Source organism: Rhinolophus sinicus, linkage group LG11 (genome assembly GCF_036562045.2).
Source record: "Rhinolophus sinicus isolate RSC01 linkage group LG11, ASM3656204v1, whole genome shotgun sequence".
Classification (NCBI taxonomy): Eukaryota; Metazoa; Chordata; class Mammalia; order Chiroptera; family Rhinolophidae; genus Rhinolophus; species Rhinolophus sinicus.
Genome location: NC_133760.1, coordinates 34,564,044 through 34,588,523, shown reverse-complemented (window position 1 = coordinate 34,588,523; position 24,480 = coordinate 34,564,044).

Genomic DNA, 24,480 nt, shown 5'->3' with positions numbered 1-24,480 from the left:
ACTGGTCAGAACTATCTCCTTACCTGCCATAGGCTTGAGAAAGAATAATAAAAGGCAGGGGAGAGAGAAATGGAGAGAGGGGGGAGGGGGGAGGGGGGAGGGAGGGAGGGAGGGAGGGAGGGAGGGAGGGAGGGAGGGAGGGAGGGAGGGAGGGAGGAAGGGAAGGAGGGAGAGAGATCCTTGGAAGACAAGTAGAGAGAAGAGAAGGGTACAGAGGATAATTTCAAGCAAAAAAAAAAAAAAAATCCTCACTGAGCTAAAAGTGTTGAAGCCTTAGAATACACCCTCTCAGGGTAAGGTTTCATTCTCACTGATATGACAAACATTTTCCCTACAGAAGAAGTTTAACACATTATATAAATACCCCAATACACATATGCAGTGTAGTAATAATTAGTTTTCTCCCCTTTCATCTCTGTTGTTTCTGCCCACACATACTTCCTATTTTGAGCTTTGGTGTAACAAATGCATCTTTCAAACTGGAAGCCCACGCCTTGTGTGCACAAACACAGGTCTCTTTATCGCCACGTGCAGTCTCTCCAGCTCGCAGGAACTGAACAATGAGGCATTTTCTTCTCTCCCTGGCCCCAGAGCTCTGACAGAATTCATTTAATTTCCATGTAAAATGTAATCTGCAGATAATAATAGGTCACTCACAGCAATATCATTCCACCTGCCCTGATCTTCCATCGTTGTGCTAATTGTGGGATAATGTAAGACAGCTAAGGCACGCAGATGGGATTGGATGGGGCATTTTGTTTTCATGATGCTATGAAGAATGATATAAGAAAAAGTGCCAACAAATGCCATAGACATTGCCTCCCTCTCCTAAAATGACTCAAGAAACAAGGGTGAGGTTCTCGTGTGCAGGGCATTTTTGATAGTCTTGGAGTCTGCTGCAAAAGCCACATGATTTCGGTGATTCACAGGGCACGGTCGGACCACTTAAATGCTCTACCAGGCCTGATGAAGCATCTTCTTGGGAGAGAAGCTGAGAGTAGCCAAATGATTGCTTGGGCAGGTGACCGTCAGCCACTAATTTGTCATTCTTGCTTTGAAATATTTTTAAAATATTGATTACAAACCTCAGAGTCTCCCTTCTAAGCCCAAAAGAGAAGCAGAGGTTCTTCCTGTATAGAATGACTTTCCTCAGTGTAGAAACCTAACTTTGCCCATGCATGCTACCTTCTTTTGTTTTCGAGTTGGCAAAATCAGGAGCTGTCATAGAATTTGAAGACCAGAAAGGTGGGTCCAAAGGACGGCTAAGATCAACACACTCATTAAATTTATTTTATAAAGTCTTTATCTTATTACAATTATAATTCATGGTCATTGTAAATTATTTGGAAAGCAGAAACAAGCCCACCCTCCAAAGAACCCCTCAGTGCAGATAATGAAGGTGATATGAGTTATTCTCAGAAGGAACAATGGCAGAGGTGGGAGGATGTGTTTACAAGAAGGTTTGGAAACTGATGCCTGAAAAGAGTGCATATGTCATCGCTCCTCGCTCCCTACATCACTGATGGGCTCTCTTACTCCACATGTGCTGCCCACAGGATGACACGGCTTGGGCAAGGGCTCCCAGCTTCTCTCCTGCCAAAAGCAGAGGTCTCCTGGGTCAACTCAGAGCTTGGGCAGCGCCAGGGCTCGAGGCCAGATTGTCAGGCTCTGGAAGAGGGAAAGATCTGGCCCATCCCCTGCTCTCATTCTCCAGTTTGGTGTGGTGTGTGAAAATGGAAAATATACTCACAATCTGGAGACAGATAGAAAGAGGGAAAAGTTCAGAGATGCTGAGAGACAGAACCAGGGAGAGTGAGCCCAGGGGAGACAGGAAACCAGAGAAAGTGGATGGAGCTAAGACAAAGGCCTAGAAGGAGAGAAACAGAGCGATGGGAGAGGGAGGGGGGACAGGGGAGGGGAGCCCGACAGAGGCAGAGCACAGAGGAAGGGGGAATGGAGGAAAAGAGAGGAAGGCCACAAGGAGAATGAAAAGAGAGAAACCCAGAATGAGACAGAAACAGAATAGAAACCAGCATGAGTGCTGTGGGGTTCCTAAGGACAGGGGTCTGTCAGACGGACTGACCCTGATTCCGGGACCCTGTGTGTGTGTGTGTGTGTGTGTGTGTGTGTGTGTGTGAGAGAGAGAGAGAGAGAGAGAGAGAGAGAGAGAGACAAATGTGACTGTAGATATTTTGACAGTTAATGAAAATTATATCCCCATGTTATGTTTTTCGAATTCCAGAATAGTTACTATAGAATTAACAGAATTTCTATAGTGATGAATTATTGTGGAGGTATCACCAGCTCGAAAACTGATGTTTAAGGTTTGATGTTGAAATAAAATGAACAGGAAAATATGACAAAATAGTTTATGTGACAGAGTTACACAGTCTTTACATATTATCCATGGCTAATAAGTGGTACTCAAAAATACTCCCAATGTTATGCTAGGCAGATGTTATTGTTCCCATTCTACAGAAGAGGAAATGGAGGTTCAGAGAGGAAGGGATTCTTCAAGGTCACCTTGCAAGTCATTGGCAGACCAGGAGACCATATGCAAACCTCTGAACTTCACATCATTAAATCTCACTTTCCATACATCCTGTTGAGCCACTTTGCTTTAAATAAAAAGGCAAGAAAATTTACTTGCCTTAAACACTGCCCTGGGTTTTACTGCTCTTTGTCTGGGGTTTTATATTCAGCTTTCTGTGCAAGTTGTTACAGCTCAGCACTTACCCAGTAATCTTTTCCAAGGGATAGAATAACAATAGTTTTCTTGGGCTTATACTTTTTCCCTAAGATCTCACAATTGCTGTTTCCCAAATATCTTCCCTGAAGTTTAGAGTGCATGAAACAAGAGTGTATGAAAGAGAAAAAACAACAACAACAACAAAAAAAACATTGGTCCCATGAAGTCAAGGACACTCCATAACAAAAAACCAATTTCAAATGAAGATTTGATCCCTAACTTAAATTCATGGAAGAATGTTTGCACTAGTATGGGGAATTTATGCTAAAATATTTATTCCTTAAATATCCCCTGGGCCTCGGAACAACAAAATGATTCCTTTGTCCACTCAGTCAATCAATCATTTAGGAAACATTAAGCGCCTACACTGTACCAGGCATTTTTAATACACAGGACTTGTTTATTTATAAGCTTAAAAAAACAAAATCTCAGTCTGGGGAGCCTCTTAAATCTAGTGGAATTTCTCTTGCTTCTTCTTCTTTCTGAATTTCATTCTTGAATTCTCTCTGTTTCCATTCTCTCTGCCAAGACTCTTCTGCAGAGGTTTGAATTGCTCTGTGGATGAGAATCTCATTGTTTCTAGAGGTTCCTGAAGTTCAGTAGGTTGCTACTTGCAATGATCTTTTTGGGCAAACAAATAATTCTGTCACCCGTGAGGCGTGACAGAAACACAGGGAGGCCAGCTCATCAGGAGACTTTGAAAGCTTCCCCATGGTATTGCGTTGGACTAGCAAACTCTAGTCTGTTTGGAGACAAAAGAGACCCAACTGTAATTAAATAGTCACACAAATTCCTTGTGGGTTTCTGCCTTTGCACATTCCGAAGGACACTAATTAGGAGGAGACCCCTTGTATGCCAAATTCCCCAGGCACGTGGGGGGCTGGGGCGGGGGACGACTACTTTGGAGGATTCCTGTCTGACCAACAGCAGTGTTTGGCCCCCTCATTGATTCTCTAAATTGTATTTGCCCCACTAATAAAGCCCTAATGGCAGTAGCAAGCAAACTGCCTGCCTCTCTCCATCCAGGGGACTCTGTCTTGCCCCTCACCCCACCCCCGTGTGGGCTGCTGGGCATGAATGAATGATCCCTTTGTCTTCATCTCAAATGTTTTGGCAGCGCTTCTGAAAACAGCGGTGAATGAAAAACCACGAGTCTAATTGTTTTCTCTAGGACCAGACTGATTTCTTTAGGGCATCCACCACACACACGTGGTGTGTCAGCATCAACGCTGCCCTAGACTTCCCAGCTACCACCCCAAACTATAATTTTTTAAAGAAGTACCAACATATACACAATTGTTTTCAGAGAGAACACCTTCTCTACTCAAGTTTAGTTTTCAACCAGGTGAAAATAACAAGGTGTGATTTCCTTTCCAATTTAAGAGGCACAGTGAGCCAAGACAAGCCATCTCTTTATATCAAGGAAGTTACTAAAACCTTCAGGAGAGGGTTGCAATTTCTTCGTTGAAGGAACAAAGGAACAAACAACAGAATGTAGAAGAAACGAAGGGAAGAGGGTGGAGGAAAATGTTCCAAAACTGTGCAAATGTAGACTGGATGTGTACCTGCCCCAGCTGCTGGATCAGGGTGTCTCGGACATCGTGGGAGGCATAATTCTCAGCTCTAGGGGTTGGTCTGTGCATTGTAGGATGTTTAATAGCATCTCTGCCTCTACCTACTAGATGCCAGTAGCAACACCCCACCCCCAGGTGTGGCCGTCAGAAATGTCTCAGACTGTGCCAAAAGTCCACGGTGCGGAGGATGGAGGTGGAGAGGTGGGCAAAATCATCTCTGGTTGCAAACCACTGAATTATGTGAACCAAAAGAGCAAGAGTTGTGAAAATGTTAAATGAGAGTGGGCTCTAGAGTTGGCAGCTGGGTAAGAGTCTTAGCTTTGCCTGTTTGGGCCTCTTACCCATCCTCCCTGAACCTATCTTATAAAGTCCCAAGGATTAAATAGGAACCCACACATAAAGTGCTTAGCGTCTTGTCAGGTCCACAGTAAACATTAACTGGTATCAATATCATCCTTTTGGTTATTTCTGCCGTTCGACACAAAGACAGAACTCTTGCCTGAGCATAAGGTGCTCTGTTTATGCGTCTGCTGGGCTCATTTAGTGCTGCTCATGTCCACCATAAATTCTGGAGTTTTCTGCCTCGATATTTTAGACTCAAGAACAGCAGGGAGCGAGGACTCTGGCATCAGCCATGACCCCTTGGCTCCCTCCTGGGGTACACACATGCCAAGGGCTGAGAAAGAACTGTTTCCCACGGAAGAAACGGCTGCTGACATTTTAACAAGCACATTCAGCAGGCCAGTGACCAGCCAGGGTCATAGGTCAGATTCCTGATCTCCCATTTTCCTTCCTCCGAAAGGAAAGGCCCCATGGCGCTAATGGATACCCTCAGCCTCTGGCTGCAGCCTGGGAAGAATGAGGTGTCCCAGCAAGCCGGCTGTTACAAAGGTTCCCACACAGCACACACATGCTCACTCACTCCCACAGTCCCCTCCTCAGCGTGGCCCAAACTGCTCCCAGACCCCGCCTGCCATCCAGCTCTCAGCAGCTCTGTCTGCTTTCTATCAGCTTCTCTCCATCCTCACCTCTGCTCTGCTCTGCTCATTCTCTCTGCCACTCCTTGGAATGGAGATTTGCAGCAGCCTCCTCACCACCCCCTACCTCCAGGGCACCCTGCAAACCACCCACCAATACTATTTCTCTAAACCGTAACCATGATCGTCACCCCTGCTTAAATAGGTCTTCATTTCCCATGGACTAAAGTCCTTGGTTTGACATCTGCATGTCCTGTCCTTCGCCTACCTCCCTTCATCTTTCAAGAACCAGCCCCCCTCTCCACCCCAGTCACTGTCTGCTCCTTGGGCGAACAACCCCAGGCAATTCCCTGAAAAGGTCCTACACCTTGTCAGAGCTGGTTCATCGTGGCAGGACGACACATAGGGTGCTCAGGCCCATGGCGTGGACAGAAGCCTGCAAAAGTGTTTGCGGTCTAGAAAACACAGATGTATTGGATTATGAATTAAGGAAACTGAGAAATCACAATGAATAAACATTTAATTAAACACCCGCAACACAATATATTATACCTAGTCCACTGTAATTCAACTCATTCTATACAATTGTATCCTGCAACTCTACTGAATTTGTTCATTAGTGCTAAAAGTTTTTTGGTGGAATCGTTAGGATTGTCTATATCTAAAATAACGTATCTGCAAATAGAGAGAATTTTACTTCTTTCCAATTCTGATGCCTTTAATTTCTTTTTCTTGCCTGATTACTCAGGCTAGAATATTCTGTGCTATGTCGAATAAGAGTGGTAAAAGCGGGCACTCTTGTCTTGTTCCTAATGTTAGAGAAAAGGTTTTAGATTCTCACCACTGAGTATGACACGGGCTTGTCATGTATGGCTTTTATTATATAAAAGTGCATTCTACACCTAATTTGTTGAGTTTTTATGAAAAGATGTTGGATTTTGTTAAATGCTTTTTCTCCATCTATTGAGGTAATCGTATGACTTTTATCTTTCATTCTATTAACGTAACATATCATATTTATTGATTTGGGTATGTTGAACTATCCTTGCATCCCAGGGATTGATTCCACTTGACCATGGTATATGGTCCTTTTAATATGATGTTGAATTCAGTTTCTTAATATTTCTTTTTAGAACTTTCCATCTATATGAATCAGAGATACTGATTTGTAGTTTTCTTTTCTTGTAGGATCCTCATTTGGCTTTGAGGATTATGGGTTATGTTGGCCTTGTAAATTAGGTTTAGGAGTGTTCCTTCCTCTTCAATTTTTTTGAGGTGGTTGAGAATGATTGACATTAATTCTTTAAATGTTTGGTAAAATTTACCAGTGAAGCCATCTGGACCTGGATTTTTATTTGTTGAGAGGTTTTCTTTTCTTATTACTGATTCAATCTCCTTACTATTAATTGGTCTGTTCAGATTTCCTTCTTCAGCCTGATTCAGTCTTGGTAGGTTTTATGTTTCTAGAAATTTATCCTTTTCTGCTGGGCTGTCCAGTTTGTGATGTACATATGTTCATAGTAGCCTCGTGTGATGCTTTGTATTTCTGTGGTGTCACTTGTAATATCTCTTCTTTCATTTATAGTTTTGTCAATTTGGGTCCACACTCTTATTTCCTTTGTTAGACTAGCTACAGGTTTGTCAATTATGTTCAACATTTCAAAACATCAACTCTTAGTTTTGTTAATTTTTTCTATTGTTTACCTGTTCTTTATTTCATTTATTTCAGCTCTAATCTTTATCATTCCCTCCCTTCTCCTAACTTTGGGCTTATTTTATTCTTTTTTAGTTCCTAGAGGCACAGTATTAGGTTATTTATTTGAGATCTTTCTATTTTCTTGATATATGTGTTTATAAACAGTTCTCTTAAAACTGCTTTACAGGCATTATCACTTTAAATATACTTTCTGTTCCTTTCTCTGTATCTTCTCCTTATGGGATTCCCATAATGCATATACTGTTTATTTTGATGGTTTCCCGTGAGTCCCATAGGCTTTCTCCACTCTTTTTCATTTTTTTCTCTAAGTGAATAATTTCAAATGCTGTTGCTTCTAGCTCACTGATTCTTTCTTCTGCATGGTTGAGTCTCGGTGGAAGGTCTCTTTGAAATCTTCAGTTTACTCACTATATTCTTCATCTCTTGGATTTCCTGTTTTTTGTTTTTGTTTTTTCTCATTTCTATCTCTTTGTTGAACTCTCATTTTGTTCATTGTTTCTAGTCTTTTGTGTGTTCTTGTAGTTCACTAAACTTATTTAAGAGGATTGTTCTGAATCCTTTGTCTGACAGTTCGTAGATCTCCACTTCTTTTTTTTTCTGTAACATCTTTATTTAAAAATAATTTTGTAGTTATAAATGTAAAATGTTACATTTATTAAAATTTAGCAGTGGTTGCAAGGGTATTTGTAATGTGATGCTTTGTACTTTGTGCTTAGATATATAATAATTATAAATTTTTAATTAAATTATGAAATAAGAATTTTATTTTACTTATGTATGGAATATTGGAACATTAAGTTTTATCCAGATAAGTACTAGAGTAATATATACCTTCTCCTGAGAAAATCAATACATATAATCTTACAATACTTTAATTTTCAAATAAATAGTACTAGCTCCAACTTTGAAATTACTATTTCCCAAGGACTGCTTACATGTGTCAGAAAATCCTAAATTGGGCTTAAATCCAGTGGTATTTGCCTATTGCAAAATTGCAGGTGTTATTTATGTCTTGCACATGAAACTACTGATTGATATCAAAACTGCACTTTCCCATAGATCTCCATTTCTTTAGGGTCAGTTTTAAGAGCTTTATTAGGTTCCGTTCACGACATCATGTCTACTTGATTTTTTTTGGTGATCCTTGATTCCCCACATTTGAGTAAGTGGTCTCTTCCTCCAGACTTTACAGGTTCACTTTGACAGAGACAGTTCCTTACTAGTTGGCTCAGCTTGGGGTTCTGGACAGGTCAGCTGGTAACATCCTTGTGCGTTTGGAACTTGCTGTCAAAGTCTATTTTTGGGAAACGCCACTGTCTGAGCTCTGAGGTTGGGGATAGGGGATGCTGACAACTAAAAGCATTTTTATAGCATTGCTGGCTTGGTTCCCTGCCCAGCAAAGCTGAATTTGGGCTCTGTGGTTGCCTAGATTCTCTGGTCAGAATTTCTAGATGGTCAGAACTGGGTACTATACTCAACAGTGGGTGAGGCTGTGAATTAGCTTCCCTACCCAGACAGGGCAGCAAAATGAGCACCAAGGCCAACACGGCTTATTGTTAGGCGACCCAAGTTAGGCAGGACTGCATACGAAATTCCCTAATAATACAGGACCACTGCCTTTGCTCCGCAGACAGGGAGAGCCATTGTCTCTACTCTGTTCAAATGCTACTGCATGGAGGGCTGTGGAATGGGCTACAGTTTCCCCTGTTCTGTGGTTAGGTTCTATGATCAGCTGGCCTGAAGAGTTGTACTCAGCAATGGATGCGGCTTTGAATTACTTATGGGGACTCCTCTTCCCAGCACTGGTGCCCACAGGTTGGGAAGCTGGGTATGGGGCTGGACCCCTCACTCCTCAGGGGTGAACTCCACAGCTGAGATATCCCTCCCGATTCTTAACTGCCACACTGTGATTGTGGGAACTGCCTGTTCCATGTCTCTGCTCCTCCTACCAGTCTCGTTGTGGTTTCTTGTTTACATCCCTAGTTATAGGAGTTCTGTTCGGCTAGTCTTCAGGTGGTTCTCAATGACAGTTGTTCTACAATTTAGTTGTAATTTTGATGTGGCCTTGGGAGGTGGTGAGCACAGCATTTACCTACTCTGCCATCTTGACTGGGATTCCCCAGACACACTTCTAGGATTTTTACAAAGGTGTCTTGTCCAGTTGTGGTAATTGTCAGTTGTTTTCCTCATAAGGGGGACTGAAGTCAGGAATGACCTTTGTCACCACCCTGATGATGTCTTTTTCTGCATGTATTATCTTCCTGCACAACATGTGCTCCAGAAGCTGTACTTGGAACATTGTTTCTTAAAGACTTAGGCGTTATCTCCTCAATAGAGCTACCCTGAGGTCTGTCTCTCTCACCAGCTTCCCTCTGTGTTCCCTATGTTCCTTTTCAGCTTACACCGTCTGTGAGTCTGTATCTCTCACCAGATTTGGGGTGTTGATAAGGGAGAAGGGCTGTGTTTTATTCATGTTTAAGCAGTTCCCTGGTGCCTGGGACTTACTGTGAATAAGTATTAACTGCTAACAGTAATAATAACAATGACGATGAGTTACCTACGTGCACTCCACTGCAGACCCAGAGCCTTAAGTCTCAGACTTCGGGAGAAGTGCATTTCCTTCTGTTTCTGTGGCCACATCAGGACACCCTGTGCGCTGAGTGTGGGTCAGCTCAGGTCACAACAGGTAGCTATTAGCTGGACAGGTGGCTCATTAGTCATCAGCATGAGCGACCAACTTTCTCTCTCCAGACCACAGCATGGCGATACATGGCACAGGCCTATCTTAGATCCTGCTGCTCTCCATCACTGGTGCCTCCAGGACCTGGCATGGCCCCTCTGCATGTGAAGTAAGATCCTGAGGGGATTTCTCAGGCTTAGAACAAGGGACCAGCTATACTGGGGCTGAGGTGGCAATGAATGGCTTTTGTGGCTGAGGAGATGTGGAAGGTGAGGTGAAACTCTGAGCACTTGAAGCATTGTGTGTCCAGCCATGAGGCATTCCTGGCTGTAGTCCCTAAGGCGACTGTAGAAATTTCACAAGACGCTATTTCTTTTTCCCTTTTCAGGGATTGGCGGGAGTGAGGGGGAGGAAGGAGAGGCCTGTTCTTGGTTCATGAACCAGATGCTTTGTTTCTTTATCATTGCTCATAAAAACTGGGGGGGAAAAACAGCAGAAGCAGTAGCCTTTGGCAGCAGAAAAGAAATGGCATTTTGTGTGAGTCAGGCTTGGGTTTGAATTTCAGCTCTACCACTTATAAGCTGTGTGATTTGGGGGAAGATGACATAACTCCACCAAGCCTCCATTTCCTCCTTTGTAATCTGGGCATAACACAAACCTTCAAAGTTTTGTACGAGTTCTGGAGTTTATATATTTAATACCAAGGACGAGAGTGTCTTCACTGTTCACATTCAATGACTGGTGTGGCTGTAGATCGTTCATACGTGCCGGGTAGGACTGACTCTGGCTCCAACACCACCATACCCCTCATTACTTTACCTAAAATAAATTTTCCATCTTTGGAAACAAAATCATAGAAGATAAACACACGTTCCTGAGAAATCCTGCTTTCCAGGACCTACTTGAAAGCAAGGCAGGGCAACAAACCACATTGCAAACGTTGGGAATAAATTTTATTTTTAGTCTACCTCCAGTTGACTGAAAACAACACTTACTCGTGTGAGAGAGGCTTCCAGAGAGAGTGGGAAATCAGAGAAAGCCCGGGAGTGGGAGTCTGAATGCTTGAGTTACAATCTCAAAAGTACCACCTACCCATTGGATGGCCTTGGGAAAAAAAATAGCAATAATTAGTCTGTACAGTTTCTGGGAGCTGCACGATTCATAAAGTGCTTTAACAAAACAGCACAGGACGTGATTTTAATAGATGTGGCACTTCTGTTATTCAGTGGGAGGTATGACAGTCATATTGACCTGTGCTATTTCACCTTATCTTTTCAGTAACTCTAAAAGGAATGTCTCCATCTGTAATTATTCTGGTTGATACAAGAACTTTTCACTTCACAGAGGTTAAGTTTAAGTTTATACAGCCAATAAGTGACTGTTTGAGGATTTGAACCCCCAGGTCTGTATAATTTCAAAACTGACATTCTACCCAACTTGGCTCCCTGGGGCATAGGCATAAGATTGTCGGACATAGCAAATAAAAATATGATACCTGGTTAAATTTTCATTTCAGATAAACAATATTTTTTTTCAGTATAAGTGTATCTGAAATATCACTTGTACTTAAAAATACTTGTTATTTATCATAAAGGAAAACTTAACTGGTAGTCATGAATTTTATCTGGTAACGCTCCTTAGGAGGCTCATGTTACATGAGCAGGTGAGAAGTGGTATCTCAGAGCCTTTCCAGAAGCACCTAAGTTTGTTTTCATGGAAATGTGTCTTTCAGAAATAGTAGGCACTCTCTTCCATGATTAAAGTTGTGAGCCTTTTAGAAAAACACAGGGAAAGGAAATCTCCAGAAGCGATTTAGGATGTGTTTTCTAGATTGATTTGCTATGGGTCTAGATACACTGAAGGGGTGCAAAGCACGATTTCCAAATCACAATTGACATTGACATGTACCACAGGCAGAGAACCTTGATTGGGTAAAGTCAGGTTCACCAAGAAGCTCTCACTCTGAACTCTCATAGGTCTTATGTGGAAGCCAGAACAAAGACCTGATACTTTTTGGGCAATACCATGTTCGCACTTTATTTATGGCATCTCATTTAATATCATGCCAGTGTTGTGAGGTGTGATGACTCCATTTACCGACAGACTGAGATGGAGAAGTCAAGGCCACAGCCCATGAGTGGTAGAGCTGAACTTGAGTAGTCTGAACCCTCTACTAGCATTAGGCTGTATAGTTGATGATTGAGATGTTACAGATGTCCGTTGAGTGGTCCTGTGTAACAGTTCAAATTGTTCTTTTTACAGTCCTGCTACCTGAATGTTCTCCTGTCCATTCATCTGCACCTATCTTGACTCATTCTTCCAAGCCGATCTCAAACCCTATGTCCAGTAAGACTGCTTCCTACCAATCACGGTATTTTGTTAGGGAACCTGCTCTCCCCAGTATCAATCTTACCCTTGTTCATAGCACACGTATTTCGAATTTGGGGAAATAATGACTCTTTCATCAAGCTGGCAGCAGCTGTGGCCATTGAAATTCAAAGACTTTCATCCTTTGCTATTTAATGGCATTGATTTGCTGGGTTTTCCCTTCTCACCCACTCATAGTTCTGTTATCTGAGTGAAAAGACCGAACTAGAGCTATAAAAATATGATTGCATTGCTGCTCTAAGTTCCCAAACTCAGATGGTTATAACCTGATGTGGGACATTCCAATTTTAACTGTCTACTGCTGTTTTTATTTCATAAAGCCACTAAAAACATCCTGCGCTGCTTTTATATACATCACTACTTTTATGGCTTTTGTGTCATAATAAAAGGCAGTTCATTGGAAGCTTAGGGTTTTCTCTCCTTTTTATTTTTTTTTCCAGTAGAAAAATAGCCAACTTGGAATAAGATATTTTTGTCTAGTTTCTGTGCCTTCGAACTCTGTCCCATGCAATGAGTCCACATTCCTCCAGGCTACCAGACTATTTTTCCCAAAAAGCTATTTATAAGGCATTGCCCTGTTCAACCTTCAAAGGCTCCCTGTCACATCCATTGGAAAGTCCTACGTCTTGAGCCTGGCATTTAAAGATGTCCAGTATCTGTCTCCATAACTCACCTGTATAAAACAAAACACATGTTTTGCCCTCCACCTTCTTGAGTACTTATGATTTTATACACAATGTTCCTTCTTCACTTTTTCTGGGAAGCCCTGCTTTCTGTCTTGCTTCTTTCCATCAGTTTAATTCTTACTTAAAAATAAAAACCCAGTTTTATACCCAACTTTTCTAGGAACTCCTCTCTAGGATTTTTCCCTCTCCTATGAACCCTTAGCAGAACTTACTGCCTCCTTTTTTCTTTCAACACAACCATAGTCTCCCTGGTCGTGTGGTTTGGGCTGCTGCTGTGAGTTCTCTCTTGTGTGACCCTCCAACTTGAGGTCCAGAGTTCCCTTAAATTAGGAAATAGGTCTTTATCGGGCACCATGCCTATGGTGCACATTGTGGTGATATGTGAGAAAAGGAAAGGACTCTAGGAGGAAACTCATTGGCTCTCTCCTTTCCCAGAGGTTAACTGACGTGGCCACGGTCACACAGAAGTTTGTGGCAGCTCACCTGTAGCCCACCGCAGTGCTCTTTCCAAGAATGCGGAAGAGAGGGCTGGCTGGACGGATGTATACATGCATGCATTGTAAGTAGATATCTGTCAGACTCTTGATTCAAGGAGGGGGTAAAGCCTGATAATAGAGAAATGATTACTAATATGTCTAGTTGGTTGAGATGGAAGTTACTCTCTTGTTCCACTAGAGTCAGTAAAAGATCACCCACAAGACTTTGGCAGAGCAGCCAGACAGCTTCTGGGGGAAAGACATTAGGTCTCTGGGCAGCATTAGAACCAACCAGTTATAATAGTACATGTTTAACCAGGGACCTGGACTCCCCTGCTTTGTCCTCCTCCCCAGCTAATTCTTTCCCTCCTGCTTCAAGGTATTTGCCATTCAGACCCCAAATCCATTTCACTAACAGTCAGCTTATATGAAGGACTGATACAATTAGTGATATTATATATACTGTGATGTGTCCGTTAGTTACCAGTATTTATATCACTGTGGAACCTCAGAGAATCACCTATCTGAGTGATTTTGTACAAAATTTCACACATGGACAGATGACTATCCAGACTCTGATAATAATAAATATCGAGTGACAGAACTGATAACCAACCGAGGAAGCACTTACAATTTTCAGACAGTTCTGATTCCTATGCAATCCCTCATCTAATAAGGTTAGTCACTTTGTTCGGTGCAGGTCAACAAACAGTTGTTGATATTGGATGGTGTGGTTGACACAATGCCACGCATGGAGATTTTGTAGTAAAGGCGTGGCCCCTTGACCTCAAAGCACTTTCAATCTAGGTAAAATCTCACTGCGTGTAATCCCCTCCTCCCATTATATCTTGTACGACTGAACATTTTGATTACCATTGAATCATCAGTCCTACAGGAATCTAAAACGCAATTTTCCTTCCCCATGAACATCTCTCCTCTTAGCTAACCTTCCGTTCTTGCTAATATGCCATTACCTGAGTTCCTCCACATTCCTGGTCACCCCCACTTTTGACGGCCTCTCCCTCTTGGGAGTATACACGTTATAAACAAAAGAGCCATGTGAACTTACCCTTGATTTTGATAGAAACTCTCCAGTCCAACAGCCCCTTACCATATGCTAGGTTAGGTGAATTAGGACCAAAGTCTTACCAGTAATCCCCAGCTCTGGAATATCAATAAAGTCATCGTTAACCTAGAAAGCCTAAAATCCCACTTCCATAGTGGGTGGCTCTCCATCTCCAAAATAGTCTGTTGCTGAGCACTACAACTTCAGGTGTCCCTGACCTTAAGGCTTGAGTCCCCCCACACACCCTCACAGTGCCCCATACGGCCCCTGATGTGTCAGCACCTTCTAGAGGGAATGTCATTTTGATCCAAATATAGGTTCTTGCTTAGCCACATCGCTCAAGTGACAGTGTAATAGGTGACGGCAACCTTTACTGGGAAAACGAAATACTTGTTAATCTTGCATTCTTCGCATGTAATATCTAATTAGTGCTTTATAGGAGACTAAATTAAGAGAAAGGCTGGGTAACACTCTGTGTGCTCACCTGGCAGCAACATTAGGAGTCAGAATGATTCGTGCACCAACAGACTCTGCTCTGAGTCTGGCTCTGAGCTTGGTTATATAACGTGAGGATAAATCAGGTACATTCTGTCAGATATGATCTAGTGAGAGTATGAGGGCGGTTATCTGCCCCCGTTTAAGAAAAACTATGGCCTTTACGTGTTAACACCAGACAGGAAATATCTAGGAGCAGCTGATATTTCTGAGGCCAACCTCAAGTTGGGGTTTCTCATGCCTGTGCCTTTGCCACCTTCAGATGGCTCCCTTGAAGTCCTGTGACGTACCCAGTGCAGACATTGGCTCCTTCTCGCCGTGTGGTACCAGTAGAACAAAGGTGGATCATTAAGGTAAGCTTTTATTAAAGATCCATATTTAAGAAGGAAATAAGGAAATCATAATATCATAACTTGGAACTTGAGTTCTGCAGTCAGGCTGATCTCCAGTGTAAATTTTGGCTTGGCCAACTTTGATTTCTGCAATCTTAGGCAAGTCATGTCACCTTTCTGTATCAAAACTTCTTCCTATTAGAAGAAAGAATTATAGTATCGACCATGTGGGGCTATTGTGAGGATTTGGGGAGAACAGAACATCCTCGGTGCTATTGGCTATAATTGTGCAGAACAGCAGTGAGCTTGCTAACGTGTAAAGCCTGCTCCAGATTTCACCATCACTGTTAGTCTGTTTTATACAGTAGGTATCATCCTCCGGGCACCAAACTTCCCAGAACACACCTCAAAATCCAGACCCCCAAAATGACACTCATGCACGTCTTATCTCTTAAAATGCAAACTTTATTTGCTTCACGTTTTTCTCCAAAGTATTAAACACATTATTTCATTTGTCTCCATAAAATCTTAAAGCAGATGCAGATGTTCTTGTCTCCTTTACTAAGCGTTGGAGTCAGAAGACCTGGTTGTGAATTCTGTCTCCTCCACTTATTAACAGCGGGATCTGAAGCACCTGGCTTCCCCTCTGTAAAGAAGAACAAGGATGGGTTGATGATGAGATAAGGACACTGTGGGGACAGAGCCCCAAAGAACAGTTTCCAGGCTCTCGGCCTCACATAGAAAGGTGCTGGCTCAGGTAGTAAATGGCCATCAACTGTGATTGCAAGGCCATCAGCTGTGGCTAGTTGGCCGTCAGCTGTAACCAGTGAGCCATTGGCCACTAATATAACTGCTGTGGCTACGCTAGCAAAAAAATGGGGGCTAGCAAGAAGATGGCGGCTGAGCTAGCAAGAGCAGATTGCAGAGAGGCAGATGCCGCCAGAGAGAATATAGTGATATGACTCCCCTACCTATGGCTCCGTGGGTGTTCCGTTTTGGCCTCACCATATGCTGCATTCTTATGTGGGGAGCGGGAGCAGAGACCCTGCCGACGCCCCCACAACAGACACCTACCTCACAGGCTCCTTAGGAGGATGCTATGAGCCATTATCCTCGCTTAGTCTAGTAGAATGACCCTAACGATACTCTTGTTTTAAAGTTTCCTTGGAATCATGAGGCTATGGAGGCTCAGTGACCACCCAGTGTATCCCCCCGGGAAAGGGGAAAAGGTGGAAACTAAGCTCACAATTTCCACATCCCCAGGCTAATGCTTCAAGTTACATGTAACTGTCCAGCATAAATAAATCACTTTCATCCAGGGCATGGAGCCAGAGGCCACGGGACCACAACACCTGAGGCTGCAGGTCTCGTGGTCTCAAACACATCTTAAAACGGGTTTTACCTGAGTGTTACAAATGCCAGATCTCAGATCATAGGCTGCATTTTAAAGCGATATTCAGATTGTTCACGTGAACACTAAAAGTTGAGAAGCACGGGTTGGGAGTATTTAATCTCTGACCCAGAGAAGCTCATCAACCCTCTGTCTGTTCACAGTTTCTTTTCAGATAATGATGGTGGCTCTCGACTGAAATGGAGTAGACCTGATTCTCTTTAAAAAATGGGGGAATTGCCTCACACTGTTCTTATATTTCATTGTCAAACATCAAGAATCATTCCATTAATTAACTTGGAAAACAAAATTACTTTAAATTACTAAATGCAGGTTCATTCTGGTGCTTAAACACCAGCAGTGCCAGAAGCAATAACTTCCTGAAAGCTTCCTATTGCCACACACAGGAAGTCATTCTTGAAGAAAAAAAAAAACAGGCCTAATATAATCGCTTTTCATTTGCATTCATGCAGGAAGTTGCCAAATGTTTGCACTCACCCATTCTATTAAAAAGTTACTTTCTGGTCCTAATTAAAATATATGATGGCTGCTCCATTAGCCATGTCATGACCCTGGTCCAGGCCTTGAGAGTTTCCCAGCAAAAACCCGTCATAAGTAGATCTCATCCCATTAGAGCTGGGATAGGCTTTATGCACGTATCATGTGTTTACAGAAGCAAGCAGGCACAGCGCACATATGGTGGGTTCGAGGAATTGTCTGAGCTGGAATTCTTTTACCAATCCCTCAACTCTGAACACAAGCCTGTTTCTGTGTCTTTTAAAAAATATATGAAGATTTCTTTGATTGAGGGAAAGATTGGAAGTTGAGAAAACAGTTCATTCTAGCCCTGTGTATTTACCTAGTTCCCTTCTATTCTTTATATCTATCTGCCTGCCTTCTCAGCGATTTTTTAAAACCAAAAAACAGCATGCGACACACCTATTACCATAATTGTACATGTAAATTCTGTACGTGGTAGCTGAGGCTTGGCATTAGGGTCTCCTCACTCCTTTGAGTAACGTCTGGTTCCTGCCCACTTTTTTTTTGCTTTGGGATCAGCAAGGGGAGAACTTCTAGTTTAGTCTTTGGAGGTCCCAGGAACCACCCTGGAGGCTTGTGGAGTCAGTGTTCTCCAGCTCTCGTGAACCATCCTTTTCTCCTGAGACAGAAAACTACCTGTTGCTATTCACCCAGGTACAAGGGAGGAAGGAAATACCTAGACTCACACAAAGGCAAACAAGTGACTCTCATGACTTACTTGTCTAATGACAGTAGCGACCAATAGAAGTGACCCTTCCTTATATCACCCCGAATACTCATTGCTATAGCACCTTACCCAGTTTGACAGGCACAACCCCATAAGATGGGCAACTCTGACACCTTCAATTTAAGTCGTTAAGGAAAGGGAGGTGGAAAGAGCTTCACAGCAGAGGGGGGCAAGGCAGGGCAGAGGGAAATCTGCAGGGCGTTCAGAGGGGGTGGAGGCAGGCGGAACAGGAAGAGGGGCAAAGCAGTCTCAGGAAGGGATTTGCTCAGCTATTAAGGCAATGACGTGATGGGGAATGGGGTCAAAGTCCCACAGAAGAGAAATATGGGGCCACGTCCAGCATTCTGAATGTCATCTGACTGCCTCCCTGTCACCTTTAATTCCGTTTTACAGAAAAAAAGCTTGAGGCTCAGTGAGAGAGGATGGACTTGTTAACCATGAAGGTGCCCTCTCAGTGCTTTCTGGGAAGCCCTGGTCTGAACGATCCCATCCCTGGGAAAATGTCTGACCTCAAGAAGCACATCAAACCCATCTACTCGCCCTGCATTCCAGATCACTCGCGGATGCCTTTGCTGAAGACACCAGGTGAAGTGGATATGCATGTGGGCCCGAAAGGTAGGCCTTCAGTAAGTGGTGTTGCTTGTGACACAGGCACTGTGCATGGAACACAATTCTTTAAGGTGCAAAATTGATCTTCTAGGCGGTGGGGTTCTCTCTCACCTTTTAAACTCACACACGTGAAGTCTACTTGACCACTAATACATTATGAGACCTTCAAAGCAAACCTCCACAAATGGAAGTTGTTCTTTAATTATTCAGAAATATAACAACACCCATCCTCAATCCCCAGGTCTAAGTCACCCTGGGGCCCCAGTTCAGGCATTTACTCCCAAGCCATGGCCACTGGACAAGAATAATGGCAGATGCCCAGGTTTCTCCAGCAGGCAACCCAGGGCTAAACCCATCCCTCGGGGGTCTGTCCCTCTGTCTGTCGCATGCCTGGATGACAAGGGTTTTCAGTTGGTACTGTGAGGCCAGGGAACTACCCTAAACACATACACACTCACATGTTCACATAGTCACACCCACAGAATGAATCAATCTACATCAGAAGCAGACTAAGAATAACCAGCCTTAAGCTACTGTTCATACCACTACTATACAATCAGAAGGATAAGCCTGTTTGCCCCATTGCCTTCAACCAATGACTGTAATGTTCATAGCGATGGTTGGAGACCCTAGGCTTCTCCTTATTGCATCCTTCATTATTCATTCCCTGTGTTCTGAGCACTTTGTTTCTACTACGCCCTGAACTGGGCACTGAGGTGACAGAGATGAACCTCAGCAGCCCCTTTCCAAAAGAGCCAAACTACACCTACCTCTTGTGTGAGACACTAAAAATAATAGCTGGGGGCAGCCCAGGTTACTATGGGGGGGGAGGGCTCCATGCCAAACTCATCCATCATTCATGTGCCCCAACCTCGGAAACAGGCTCTGCTGCGATCTCCACGTCACAGATGAACAAACTGTGGAGATTATGGACTTGGCTCAAGCACAGCTAGACTGGCTGCTAGGGTCTGAAATTTGTGTCCTCCCAAGATGCATATGTTGAAATCCTAATGCCCAATGTGATATCATAAGGGTGGGGGTGCCTTTGGGAGGTGCTTAGGTCATGAGGGTGGAGGCTGCATGAATGGGTTCAGGGCCTTTATGAAAGGGGGTCCAGTGAGGTCCCCCTTCCACCAAGTGAGGACACTGCACGAAGGTGGATCTGAACCAGAAAAGGGGTCCTTCCCAGAAGGAAAGCATGCTGGCACCTTGATCTTGGACTTCTCAGCCTGCAAAATTATAAGCAGTAAGTTTCTGTTGTTTATAAGCCACTGGGTTGGTGGCATTTTGTTCCAGCAGCCCAGACAGACGTAGACAGTGGCCCTTAGGATGGCTCTGACCATCCCTACATCCCACTACGAAGATACAACCATGAACTGTTATAGGAAGGAGGACGCCAAATGGAGAGGGACAGAGCAGAATTAGAGTCTGGGTGGGAGGCTCCCCTGAAAGGTGATACCTGAGGTCAGTGATGAAAAGTGAGCAGGAAGTCGTTAAGGAAAGGGGGGTGGAAACAGCTTCACAGCAGAGGGGGGCAAGGCAGGGCAGAGGGAAATCTGCAGGGCGTTCAGAGGGGGTGGAGGCAGGCGGAACAGGAAGAGGGGCAAAGCAGTCTCAGGAAGGGATTGCTCAGCTATTAAGGCAATGATGTGGTGGGGAATGGGGTCAAAGTCCCACAGAAGAGAAATGTGGGGCCACGTCCAGCATTCTGAATGTCATCTGACTGCCTCCCTGCCACACACACAGCACGCAACTTGAGCAGGCCATCATGGGGGCCACAGGCCTGAGCAGAGCCACACCGGCTCAGGAAAGACAACTAGATGGTAGAGTGCGTGGAGTGCAGGGCACTGTTTCAATGGGAACTTCCCAAAGTGGGAGAATATTTTTTGTTCCAAAGTTGAAGGAACTTGGAAAGAACAGTCCATGGAGGCTTGTGGGCCAAGAGATGGAGACTTCTCTGCATATCAGACTGCCCTGGGGCCTGGTGGCGTGGGGCATGGATGACCAGGAGAAAGTGCTGAATGGCAGGACCTCGCCTGTCCAAGCCAAGGGCCAGCTCCAGCATTCCCAGGTAGGGCCTGCACCTTTGGACGCACCCCCAGCACACGCAGGCTCCTCTCCTGGTCAGAAAAACACAGGGCTGCACTCGGTCCTCACAGACCAAACGCTTCATGCCCGTGTGTCCCGGAAATAGAAGTTCTTCATACAATATGTCTGTCACATGCTGTAAGAGAGCCTGAAAGAGCAAGCTGACAGTTTAGGGTCATAGGCATCACCCCTGGGGGTAGGTCTAGGCTGTCAGATATGGGAAGACCGAGGAAGAGCTGGGGTCCTGGGGAGGGCCAGGGAAGGGAGTTCCCCACCAGGATGACGATGAGACTGTTCCTTGGGGGACGCAGGGAAGATGGCGACAGGACAGAGAGGCAGCAGTGAGAGAGAAGAGAGTGCAGCCGCCGCTTCTCCATGAGGAAGGCTTTGGGAAAGTGAGCCAGGAGACACGTATACAGCTGGGGTTAGACCTGCCTGGGTTCCGGAGGAACTGAGACTAAATTATAAACTTAGACCCATGAAAGAGCAGAGCAAGTGCAGGGATGAGAGGCATAGTAGCAGGCACGCCACCTGAGCCATTCTGACGGAAACAGAGAAGGTCCAAGAAATGAGGGTGTGGGGCCTTTCGGTTCCATCTTCCATGAATCACTTAGTGGGTTGTTTCCTCAATGCCAGAAACTGCCACGCTTAGAGTGAGCCCCTTCTTTCTAATACTGGGGAGCCCCACACTCATGCCTTCTCTGTTGAACCCTCAGGCTCCACTGGGGAACCTGGAGCCCACAGGTGGGCTCTGACAACACGGAACCTTGCCATTCCCACTCCCCCGGGAGGGCGACACTGTCCTCTGCATACCACAATGCCACGGGTCCTCTGAGGAAGGAGGATCCATGAGGGGCAATGTGTGCCTGAAGCCACATGGATGCTGACTCAGGCCCCCACCCCCACTCGCAATGTTGAGCCCACCCTGTGTGTGGACATTGTGCCGACCTTCCCCATGAATAGCAAAATTTATACCCTCATCTCTACCCCCCTTCCTGCCTGGGACTCCAAATATATGACTTGGTGGGCTCCCCGTGTCCTAGTCCCAAATACGCCTTCCCTCCCTACCTGCCAGCCCCTCTGGAGGCCCCCACAGGCCTCACAGTGGTGCATAGGGGTGGGCAGTCCCAATCACCTCCCCACTTTGGCTCCCACTTCTATCATATGCTATGTCATCCTCCCTTCTGAGTTGTGTCACTCATAGGAGCCTGCACTGTCTGGGAACCTCCTTCTTATCACTGATGGAGCTATCCATCTGGCAGTGCCCACAGAAGTTGGATTCTCTTTCTGTGTGACAATTTTTAGAGACCACCTCCATCCCTCAGATTGGGAATTCTCTCCATAGGAGGTCAGTTCATGAGACATAGAGACCAAGGCCATGCAGCTGCCCCCAAAGCTTGATGGGGAGAAAAGGAGCTAAGAGAGGAGAGAGGCAGAATTAGGAGAGTGGTAAACGACCCCACTCAGAGTGAGACAAATTGGTTTAAATTCCGCCTGTAGCATGTATTGTCATAAGACCCTGAATAGTTTTCTTGGGTATAGTAACAACATCATAAGAGCTACTTCAGTGAGTTCTTACCGAGATACGTGATGACCTACTGTGCACGCAGTGGGATGGGAGCACTGTATAAACATTGACTCCCCCTTGAGCCTGCTTCATCCCTGGGAACCAGGGATTATTCCCATTTCACAGATGAGGGGAGTAAGGCAGATGAGTGAGCACGTGGCAGCAACACGAGAGCCACTAATTGGACCTTGGTCGGGACATCTCCAAAGCCCACAGTCTGTCTCTACTCCCCACTGTCTTCCCTCTTTACCTCTCTCGCCCATATTGGGAGGAAAAGTCAAGTATCATTTCTAAATCTTGAGCTTGGAAAGTCAGGCCAAGAAGTGCAACAAATATAGTACACATGACATATCTGGTGGGAAGCTAAAAAATGTCAAGTTTTGAAACCATGAATTATTTTCCTTCTGTTTCCTTAAATCAGCACAAGGCCATCTGCCTGCGGTTTTCCTAAGGCAATGTGCTGAGAACAAGTTCCACGCAGGTCTGTCTCACTGCCTTAAGCCTCCCAGACACAAGGATTAGAAAAATGGCAACTGCCTGGTGGTAGATTTCATAAGCCCTGGCAACTCCTTGAACCCCACTCCTAAATACCCGGCCTGATTGCAGATCTCTCTGCTTTGCTTCATAAGCAATCCTGCCTTCATTTCTCAATAAAAAAAAAAAAAAAAAATGGACCTCAATCAGGAAAATAAGGACGGCCCCAGGACAACGTGGTCCAAATGTCTTTCAAAGTTGTGCATGACTGATATTAGGAAAAGGAAGAGGAGGGGGCATGTTCAGCACTTTCTGTACATTTTTCCATTTATCTGCACAGTAGCCACGCTGGTTATGTGCTGTCATGGCTCCCATTTCACAGATGAGGCTCAGCCAGGTAGAACAGAGTTTTCTAATCAGTGACTACTCCCTTGGGCAAACACAGACACATTAGTAGCTAGTGTGAACTAAGGCCGTTGGACTACAGAACACTGGAGCAGTGATAGACTCCTTAGAAAAAAATGTAATCCAATTTTCCCATCTCAAAGGTAGAGAAACTGAGTCTCACACAAAAAGATGTGCCCTGTAATTGTTTACATAATATGATGAGTCTTTGGACTTACCCAGGTAGCCTCTTTTTTACTCACACTTCCAATGACACATCATTTCTTTAGCTCTCGGAGAACTAATTACCTCTAGTAGATTCCTTCTATCTGCCTAGATCCTCTTTCCCAAGTGGGTGCTCTTCCCCAGCTGCTGTGAGTGCTAGCTGCTAATAGCTCACAGCTGCAACCTTCTCTGGAGAATTGTCCTTCACTGATGGGACCACATGGCCAGAGTGGGCTAAGAAGTTATTCCCACCCTGTGCCACGACAGTGGCAGCACATAGCCAATGAATGCCTGGGACCCCTTATCTCATGTTGGGACAACTTTGCAGACCTCCCCGTGAGGTCAGGCTAAAACAAGCCTCCACTTGAGAAAACACCCTTCCTTACGGTAGCTTATGTTCTTTTGCTCAGTATTCTTTTCCTAAAAATACTCCTTCGGTGAGTCACTTGCACAAGATTCATTCCTGTCTCAGGCTCCACTTCTAGGGAACCCATCCTAAGATACTGTCTGAGGAAGGAGGGGGGAGCATCACACAGGCAAAAGTCATTGCAAGTGGACATTGAAATTTTTGCCTTGCCACTCTTCCCTGGGTACTACTCCCGTGTTTCCCCAAAATAAGACCTAGCCGGACAATCAGCTCTACTGCGTCTTTTGGAGCAAAAATTAATGTAAGACCTGGTATTATATTATATTATATTACATTACATTACATTACATTACATTATATTATATTATTATTATATTATTATATATAAGACCTGGTCTTATTTTACTGTAAGACCAGGTCTTATATTAATTTTCGCTCCAAAAGATGCATTAGAGCTGATTGTCTGACTAGGTCTTTGGGAAAACACCGTACTAGAATGTTTTATAGATTCTCAAAGTAAGACCTCAGTGCTGTTTAAACTCAATGGGACTTGAGAGACATCTGGGCAAATCCTTCATTTTAGCAATGGGATGGCCAACACCCAGGGAGTGGAAGCAATTTACGCAGCTCATAGAGAATTACAACCCACATCTACTCCCCACAAACAGTAGTACAGTCAGACCAAAGACACATCCCCATTCCTTCCATGGAATGTGTATCACCAGCTCCAATCCAGGTGGGAAGCCTTCTCTGGACTAGGAGGAGGTGGGATTGGTGCTCGGAGGTTTGACCAGTCCTGGTCTGGCTGCTCTCCTGCTTATAAACCATTGCTTGATGAATGGAAGCCATGCTCCTTGGCCCGACATTAGGTACTGTCACATGGCAATGCCCTCAAGCCTTTGTACTTGACATCCCATGCACCCCAAAGCAGCCTGAGCTCCATGCACCCCTCGTTTACAAGAACGCTGT